Genomic DNA, 10,000 nt, shown 5'->3' on the forward strand with positions numbered 1-10,000 from the left:
CCTCCAGCTGCTGATGGTGGGGTGGAGGAACAGAAGCCTCCAGCTGGTGATGTCAGGGTGGAGGAGCAGCAGCCAGCCTCCAACGGCTGATGGTGGGGTGGAGGAGCTGCAGCCAGCCTCCAGCAGCTGATGGCGGGGTGCAGGAGCAGCAGCCAGCCTCCAGCTGGTGATGGCGGGGTGAAGGAGCTGCAGCCAGCCACCAGCAGCTGATGGCGGGGTGCAGGAGCAGCAGCCAGCCACCAGCAGCTGATGGCGGGGTGGAGGAGCAGGCAGCCTCCGTCAGCTGATGGCGGGGTGGAGGAGCAGAAGCCAGCCTCCAGCAGCTGATGGCGGGGTGCAGGAGCTGCAGCCAGCGTCCAGCAGCTGATGGTGGGGTGGAGGAGCTGCAGCCAGCCTCCAGCAGCCAGCCTCCAGCTAGTGATGGCGGGGTGGAGAAGCAGGCAGCCTCCGTCAGCTGATGGCGGGGTGGAGGAGCAGAAGCCAGCCTCCAGCAGCTGATGGCGGGGTGCAGGAGCTGCAGCCAGCGTCCAGCAGCTGATGGTGGGGTGGAGGAGCTGCAGCCAGCGTCCAGCAGCTGATGGTGGGGTGGAGGAGCTGCAGCCAGCCTCCAGCAGCCAGCCTCCAGCAGCTGATGGCGGGGTGCAGGAGCAGCAGCCAGCCTCCAGCAGCTGATGGCGGGGTGCAGGAGCAGCAGGCAGCCTCCAGCAGCTGATGGCGGGGTGGAGGAGCAGAAGCCAGCCTCCAGCAGCTGATGGCGGGGTGCAGGAGCTGCAGCCAGCGTCCAGCAGCTGATGGTGGGGTGGAGGAGCTGCAGCCAGCGTCCAGCAGCTGATGGTTGGGTGGAGGAGCAGCAGCCAGCCTCCAGCAGCCAGCCTCCAGCTAGTGATGGCGGGGTGGAGAAGCAGGCAGCCTCCATCAGCTGATGGCGGGGTGGAGGAGCAGAAGCCAGCCTCCAGCTGGTGATGGCGGGGTGCAGGAGCTGCAGGCAGCCTCCAGCAGCTGATGGCGGGGTGCAGGAGCTGCAGGCAGCCTCCAGCAGCTGATGGCGGGGTGGAGGAGCTGCAGCCAGCGTCCAGCAGCTGATGGTGGGGTGGAGGAGCTGCAGCCAGCGTCCAGCAGCTGATGGTTGGGTGGAGGAGCAGCAGCCAGCCTCCAGCAGCTGATGGCGGGGTGCAGGAGCAGCAGCCAGCCTCCAGCAGCTGATGGCGGGGTGGAGGAGCTGCAGCCAGCCTCCAGCAGCCAGCCTCCAGCTAGTGATGGCGGGGTGGAGAAGCAGGCAGCCTCCATCAGCTGATGGCGGGGTGGAGGAGCAGAAGCCAGCCTCCAGCTGGTGATGGCGGGGTGCAGGAGCTGCAGGCAGCCTCCAGCAGCTGATGGCGGGGTGGAGGAGCTGCAGCCAGCCTCCAGCAGCCAGCCTCCAGCTAGTGATGGCGGGGTGGAGAAGCAGGCAGCCTCCATCAGCTGATGGCGGGGTGGAGGAGCAGAAGCCAGCCTCCAGCAGCTGATGGCGGGGTGCAGGAGGTGCAGGCAGCCTCCAGCAGCTGATGGCGGGGTGCAGGAGCAGCAGGCAGCCTCCAGCAGCTGATGGCGGGGTGCAGGAGCTGCAACCAGCCTCCAGCTGGTGATGGCGGGGTGGAGGAGCTGCAGCCAGCCTCCAGCAGCCAGCCCCCAGCAGCTGATGGCGGGGTGGAGGAGCAGAAGCCAGCCTCCAGCAGCTGATGGTGGGGTGCAGGAGCTGCAGCCAGCCTCCAGCAGCCAGCCTCCAGCTGGTGATGGCGGGGTGGAGGAGCAGCAGCAGACAGCCTCCAGCAGCCAGCCAGCCTCCAGGAGCTGATGGCGGTGTGTGGGAGCAGCAGCCAGCCTCCAGCGTTCAGCCAGCATCCATCAGCTGATGGCGGTGTGAAGGAGCTGCAGCCAGCCTCCAGCAGGTCATGGTGGGGTGGAGGAGCAGCAGCCAGCCTCCAGCAGCTGATGGCGGGTTGCAGGAGCTGCAGCCAGCCTCCAGCAAATGATGGCGGGGTGCAGGAGCTGCAGGCAGCCTCCAGCAGCTGATGGCGGGGTGCAGGAGCAGCAGGCAGCCTCCAGCTGCTGATGACGGGGTGCAGGAGCTGCAACCAGCCTCCAGCTGGTGATGGTGGGGTGGAGGAGCTGCAGCCAGCCTCGAACAGCTGATGGCAGGGTGCAGGAGCAGCAGCCAGCCTCCAGCAGCTGATGGCGGGGCGCAGGAGCTGCAGGCAGCCTCCAGCAGCTGATGGCGGGGTGCAGGAGCAGCAGCCAGCCTCCAGCTGGTGATGGCGGGGTGAAGGAGCTGCAGCCAGCCACCAGCAGCTGATGGCGGGGTGAAGGAGCTGCAGCCAGCCACCAGCAGCTGATGGCGGGGTGGAGGAGCTGCAGCCAGCGTCCAGCAGCTGATGGTTGGGTGGTGGAGGAGCAGCAGCCAGCCTCCAGCAGCTGATGGCGGGGTGCAGGAGCAGCAGCCAGCGTCCAGCAGCTGATGGTTGGGTGGAGGAGCAGCAGCCAGCCTCCAGCAGCTGCTGGCGGGGTGCAGGAGCAGCAGCCAGCCTCCAGCAGCTGATGGCGGGGTGCAGGAGCTGCAGGCAGCCTCCAGCAGCTGATGGCGGTGTGCAGGAGCTGCAGCCAGCCTCCAGCAGCTGATGGCGGGGTGCAGGGGCTGCAGGCAGCCTCCAGCAGCTGATGGCGGGGTGCAGGAGCTGCAACCAGCCTCCAGCTGGTGATGGCGGGGTGGAGGAGCAGCAGCCAGCCTCCAGCAGCCAGCCTCCAGCTGCTGATGGCGGGGTGGAGGAACAGAAGCCTCCAGCAGCTGATGGCAGGGTGCAGGAGCAGCAGCCAGCCTCCAGCTGGTGATGGCGGGGTGGAGGAGCTGAAACCTGGGTCGGACCTGGTCTGCAGCAGGGCCCATTACCACTCAGAAGCTGATGGCAGTGTGTGTTTAGGTCCCTGCGGGGTGGATGAGCTGAAACCTGGGTCAGACTTGGTGTGCAGCAGGGCTCAGCACCCTCCAGAAGCCGATGACAGTGTGTCTTTAACTCCCTGCCTGGTGGGAGAGCTGAAAGCTGGGTCGGACCTGGTCTTTAGCAGAGCTCAGCAGCCTCCAGAAGCTGATGGCAGTGTGTGTTTCATCCCCTGCGGGGTGGGAGAGCTGAAACGTGGGTCGGACCTGGTCTGCAGCAGGGCCCATCACCATCCAGAAGCTGACGGCGGTGTGTGTTTAAGTCCCTGCGGGGTGGGAGAGCCATAACCTGGGTCGGACCTGGTCTGCAGCAGAGCTCAGCAGCCTCCAGAACCTGATGGCAGTGTGTCTTTAATCCACTGCGGGGTGCAGGAGCTGAAACCTGGGTCGGACCTGGTCTGCAGCAGGGCTCAGCAGCCAGCAGAAGGTGACGGCAGTGTGTGTTTAGTTCCCTGCGGGGTGCAGGAGCTGAAACCTGGGTCGGACCTGGTCTGCAGCAGAGCTCAGCAGCCAGCAGAAGGTGATGGCAGTGTGTGTTTAAGTCCCTGCCTGGTGGGAGAGCTGAAACCTGGGTCGGACCTGGTCTATAGAAGAGCTCAGCAGCCTCCAGAAGCTGATGGCAGTGTGTGTGTTTTGGTCCCTGCGGGGTGCAGGAGCAGGAACCCGGGTCGGACCTGGTCTATAGCGGAGCTCAGCAGCCTCCAGCAGCTGATGGCAGTGTGTGTTTAATTCCCTGCCTGGTGGGAGAGCTGTAACCCGGGTCGGACTTGGTCTGCAGCAGGGCCCATCACCATCCAGAAGCTGATGGCAGTGTGTCTTTAATTCCCTGCGGGGTGGAGGAGCAGAAACCTGGGTCGGACCTGGTCTATAGCAGAGCTCAGCAGCCTCCAGAAGCTGATGGCAGTGTGTGTTCAAGTCCCTGCGGGGTGGGAGAGCTGAAACCTGGGTCGGACCTGGTCTATAGAAGAGCTCAGCAGCCTCCAGCAGCTGATGGCAGTGTGTGTTTAAGTCCCTGCGGGGTGGGAGAGCTATATCCCGGGTCGGACCTGGTCTATAGCAGAGCTCAGCAGCCTCCAGCAGCTGATGGCAGTGTGTGTTTAAGTCCCTGCGGGGTGGGAGAGCTGAAACCTCGGTCGGACCTGGTCTATGGCAGAGCTCAGCAGCCTCCAGAAGCTGATGGCAGCGTGCCTCTAAGTCCCTGCCTGGTGGGAGAGCTGAAACCTGGGTCGGACATGGTCTGCAGCAGGGCTCGGCAGCCTCCAGCAGCTGATGGCAGTGTGTCTTTAAGTCCCTGCCTGGTGGGAGAGCTGAAACCTGGGTCGGACCTGGTCTATAGCAGAGCTCAGCAGCCTCCAGCAGCTGATGGCAGTGTGTGTTTAAGTCCCTGCCTGGTGTGAGAGCTGAAACCTGGGTCGGACCTGGTCTATAGAAGAGCTCAGCAGCCTCCAGCAGCTGATGGCAGTGTGTCTTTAAGTCACTGCCTGGTGGGAGAGCTGAAACCTGGGTCGGACCTGGTCTATAGTAGAGCTCAGCAGCCTCCAGCAGCTGATTGCAGTGTGTGTTTAAGTCCCTGCCTGGTGGGAGAGCTGATATCCGGGTCGGACCTGGTCCACAGCAGGGCCCATCACCCTCCAGAAGCTGGTGGCAGTGTGTGTTTAAGTCCCTGCGGGGTGCAGGAGCAGAAACCTGGGTGGGACCTGGTCTGCAGCAGAGCTCGGCAGCCTCCAGCAGCTGATGGCAGTGAGTGTTTAAGTCCCTGCGGGGTGGGAGAGCTATATCCCGGGTCAGACCTGGTCTAAAGCAGGGCCCATCACCCTCCAGAAGCTGGTGGCAGTGTGTGTTTAAGTCCCTGCGGGGTGGAGGAGCAGAAACCTGGGTCGGACCCGGTCTACAGCAGAGCTCAGCAGCCCCCAGAAGCTGATGGCAGTGTGTGTGTGTGTGTGTGTGTTTAAGTCTCTGCCTGGTTGGAGAGCCGATACCTGGGTCGGACCTGGTCTGCAGCAGGGCTCAGCAGCCTCCAGAAGCTGATGGCAGTGTGTCTTTCATTCCCTGCGGGGTGCAGGAGCAGAAACCTGGGTCGGACCTGGTCTATAGCGGAGCTCAGCAGCCTCCAGCAGCTGATGGCAGTGTGTGTGTTAAAGACCCTGCGGGGTGGGAGAGCTGAAACCTGGGTCGGACCTGGTCTGCAGCAGGGCTCAGCAGCCCCCAGAAGCTGATGGCTGTGTGTGTTTAAGTCCCTGCGGGGTGGGAGAGCTGAAACCTGGGTCGGACCTGGCCCGCAGCAGGGCCCATCACCCTCCAGAAGCTGATGGCGGTGTGGGTTTAAGTCCCTGCGGGGTTGAGGAGCTGAAACCTGGGTCGGACCTGGTCTGCAGCAGGGCCCATCACCATCCAGAAGCTGATGGCTGTGTGTGTTTAAGTCCCAGGGGGGTGGGAGAGCCATAACCTGGGTCGGACCTGGTCTGCAGCAGGGCTCAGCAGCCTCCAGTTGCAGATGGCAGTGTGTGTTTAGTTCCCTGCGGGGTGCAGGAGCTGAAACCTGGGTCGGACCTGGTCTATAGCAGAGCTCAGCAGCCTCCAGAAGCTGATGGCAGTGTGTCTTCAATTCCCTGCGGGGTGCAGGAGCTGATACCTGGGTCGGACCTGGTCTGCAGCAGGGCCCATCACCATCCAGACGCTGATGGCAGTGTGTGTTTAAGTCCTAGTGGGCTGCAGGAGCTGAAACCTGGGTCGGACCTGCTCTATAGTAGAGCTCAGCAGCCTCCAGAAGCTGATGGCAGTGTGTCTTTAAGTCCCTGCGGGGTGGGATAGCTGAAACCTGGGTCGGACCTGGTCTGCAGCAGGGCCCATCACCATCCAGACGCTGATGGCAGTGTGTGTTTAAGTCCTAGTGGGCTGCAGGAGCTGAAACCTGGGTCGGACCTGCTCTATAGTAGAGCTCAGCAGCCTCCAGAAGCTGATGGCAGTGTGTCTTTAAGTCCCTGCGGGGTGGGATAGCTGAAACCTGGGTCGGACCTGGTCTGCAGCAGGGCCCATCACCCTCCAGAAGCTGTTGGCAGTGTGTCTTCCATTCCTAGTGGGGCAGGGGAGCAAAGACCTGGGCAGAGGAGCGCCTGTCTGCATCCGATCCGGCCCCTCAGCAGCCCGCCGTGAGCCTTAGAGAACCCCCCCCCCCCCCCAGCGGGCTCCAGGAACCGGGCCCTGCGTCGGACCCAGCTCAGTAAGGCCCTCCCTCGGGCCCTGCAGCAGGTGGCCCCGTCTATGCAGTCGAAAACCCCGCGAAAATCGGTGTAGAAACGCCCGAGAGGCGTGGTGCGGTTCCCCCGGCCGGTACCGGGTCCGGACCGGTCCGGAAGTCCACCCAGAACACTGCCTGGGGCTTCTGGGCGGCTCCCCAGGCGCAGGCAGTCGAAAACCGCGTGAAAATCGGTTCAGAATTGACAAAACGGCGACCTCGTCGCTCCAAAAACTAAGTCCAAACTAAGCCTTTCGCTTATCGCTTAACGCTTAAGGCGGTCGGCCTTATGGCCAGTAAATGAAAAGTGCCTGCGCCCCTGGAGGTTTTGGAAGGTGCGAGCGATGACCATGCTCGGGTTAGTAGGTGAGGCCATCGGAAAACCAGCGTGAGTTGGCGGGTTTGGGTGGCAATCTATTCCAGGCAGAGTCGACTATCTCTGGGCATCAATTTTGGGATTTTTCCGGCTCTGGTTCTGGGAGAAACGCAGGGGCAAAGTGCACGAGCCGCGGCCGATTTTGGTGGCCTGTCCCTGGGCACAAAGTCTGAGGAGTGTGGGCCTGGTTCTCCGAAAAATACCAGTCTGCTGGAGCTCACTCCCATGGCTCCAGGGGGCACGGCACACCCCCCGGTAGCCGACCAAAGTGCTCTACTCGGGCCAGACTCGGACCCACGACCCGGGGTGAGAACCACAACTACTGGTCATCCTTTTGACCTCCAGGGGGCGCGGCAGAGCCTCCCCAGTCCGACGCAAGTGCCCCACTTGGGCCATACTCAGACCCACGGCCCGGGGCGAGAACCACAACTACTGGTCATCCTTTAGACCTCCAGGGGGCCCGGCACAGCCTCCCTAGACCGACACAAGTGCTCCACTTGGGCTGTACTCTGACCCAAGTCCCGGTGCGAGAACCACAACTACTGGTCATCCTTTAGACCTCCAGGGGGCCCGGCACAGCCTCCCTAGGCCGACACAAGTGCTCCACTTGGGCTATACTCTGACCCAAGTCCCGGGGCGAGAACCACAACTACTGGTCATCCTTTTGACCTCATGGTCATCCTTTAGATCTCCAGGGGGCCCGGCACAGCCTCCCTAGGCCGACACAAGTGCTCCACTTGGGCTATACTCTGACCCAAGTCCCGGGGCGAGAACCACAACTACTGGTCATCCTTTAGACCTCCAGGGGGCACGGCACACCCCCCGGTAGCCGACCAAAGTGCTCTACTCGGGCCAGACTCGGACCCACGACCCGGGGTGAGAACCACAACTACTGGTCATCCTTTAGACCTCCAGGGGGCCCGGCACAGCCTCCCTAGTCCGACACAAGTGCTCCACTTGGGCTATACTCTGACCCAAGTCCCGGGGCGAGAACCACAACTACTGGTCATCCTTTAGACCTCCAGGGGGACCGGCACAGCCTCCCTAGACCGACACAAGTGCACCACTTGGGCCATACTCTGACCCAAGTCCCGGGGCGAGAACCACAACTACTGGTCATCCTTTTGACCTCATGGTCATCCTTTAGACCTCAAGGGGGCACGGCAGAGCCTCCCTAGTCCGACACAAGTGTCCCACTTGGGCTATACTATGACCCAAGTCCCGGGGCGAGAACCACAACTACTGGTCATCCTTTAGACCTCAAGGGGGCACGGCAGAGCCTCCCTAGTCCGACACAAGTGTCCCACTTGGGCCATACTCAGACCCACGGCCCGGGGCGAGAACCACAACTACTGGTCATCCTTTAGACCTCCAGGGGGCCCGGCACAGCCTCCCTAGTCCGACGCAAGTGCTCCACTTGGGCTGTACTCTGACCCAAGTCCCGGGGCGAGAACCACAACTAATGGTCATCCTTTAGACCTCCAGGGGGCACGGCACAGCCTCCCTAGTCCGACACAAGTGCTCCACTTGGGCTATACTCTGACCCAAGTCCCGGGGCGAGAACCACAACTACTGGTCATCCTTTAGACCTCCAGGGGGCACGGCAGAGCCTCCCTAGTCCGACACAAGTGTCCCACTTGGGCTATTCTCTGACCCAAGTCCCGGGGCGAGAACCACAACTACTGGTCATCCTTTAGACCTCCAGGGGGCACGACACAGCCTCCCTAGTCCGACCCAAGTGCTCCACTTGGGCTATACTATGACCCAAGTCCCGGGGCGAGAACCACAACTACTGGTCATCCTTTAGACCTCCAGGGGGCACGGCACAGCCTCCCTAGTCCGACACAAGTGCTCCACTTGGGCTATACTCTGACCCAAGTCCCGGGGCGAGAACCACAACTACTGGTCATCCTTTAGACCTCCAGGGGGCACGGCACAGCCTCCCTAGTCCGACACAAGTGCTCCACTTGGGCTATACTCTGACCCAAGTCCCGGGGCGAGAACCACAACTACTGGTCATCCTTTTGACCTCATGGTCATCCTTTAGACCTCCAGGGGGCCCGGCACAGCCTCCCTAGGCCGACACAAGTGCTCCACTTGGGCTATACTCTGACCCAAGTCCCGGGGCGAGAACCACAACTACTGGTCATCCTTTAGACCTCCAGGGGGCACGGCACAGCCTCCCTAGTCCGACACAAGTGCTCCACTTGGGCTATACTCTGACCCAAGTCCCGGGGCGAGAACCACAACTACTGGTCATCCTTTTGACCTCATGGTCATCCTTTAGACCTCCAGGGGGCCCGGCACAGCCTCCCTAGACCGACACAAGTGCTCCACTTGGGCTGTACTCTGACCCAAGTCCCGGTGCGAGAACCACAACTACTGGTCATCCTTTAGACCTCCAGGGGGCCCGGCACAGCCTCCCTAGGCCGACACAAGTGCTCCACTTGGGCTATACTCTGACCCAAGTCCCGGGGCGAGAACCACAACTACTGGTCATCCTTTTGACCTCATGGTCATCCTTTAGATCTCCAGGGGGCCCGGCACAGCCTCCCTAGGCCGACACAAGTGCTCCACTTGGGCTATACTCTGACCCAAGTCCCGGGGCGAGAACCACAACTACTGGTCATCCTTTAGACCTCCAGGGGGCACGGCACACCCCCCGGTAGCCGACCAAAGTGCTCTACTCGGGCCAGACTCGGACCCACGACCCGGGGTGAGAACCACAACTACTGGTCATCCTTTAGACCTCCAGGGGGCCCGGCACAGCCTCCCTAGTCCGACACAAGTGCTCCACTTGGGCTATACTCTGACCCAAGTCCCGGGGCGAGAACCACAACTACTGGTCATCCTTTAGACCTCCAGGGGGACCGGCACAGCCTCCCTAGACCGACACAAGTGCACCACTTGGGCCATACTCTGACCCAAGTCCCGGGGCGAGAACCACAACTACTGGTCATCCTTTTGACCTCATGGTCATCCTTTAGACCTCAAGGGGGCACGGCAGAGCCTCCCTAGTCCGACACAAGTGTCCCACTTGGGCTATACTATGACCCAAGTCCCGGGGCGAGAACCACAACTACTGGTCATCCTTTAGACCTCAAGGGGGCACGGCAGAGCCTCCCTAGTCCGACACAAGTGTCCCACTTGGGCCATACTCAGACCCACGGCCCGGGGCGAGAACCACAACTACTGGTCATCCTTTAGACCTCCAGGGGGCCCGGCACAGCCTCCCTAGTCCGACGCAAGTGCTCCACTTGGGCTGTACTCTGACCCAAGTCCCGGGGCGAGAACCACAACTAATGGTCATCCTTTAGACCTCCAGGGGGCACGGCACAGCCTCCCTAGTCCGACACAAGTGCTCCACTTGGGCTATACTCTGACCCAAGTCCCGGGGCGAGAACCACAACTACTGGTC

The sequence above is a fragment of the Nothobranchius furzeri genome, unplaced genomic scaffold (assembly GCF_043380555.1).
Source record: "Nothobranchius furzeri strain GRZ-AD unplaced genomic scaffold, NfurGRZ-RIMD1 Scf168, whole genome shotgun sequence".
NCBI lineage: Eukaryota > Metazoa > Chordata > Actinopteri > Cyprinodontiformes > Nothobranchiidae > Nothobranchius > Nothobranchius furzeri.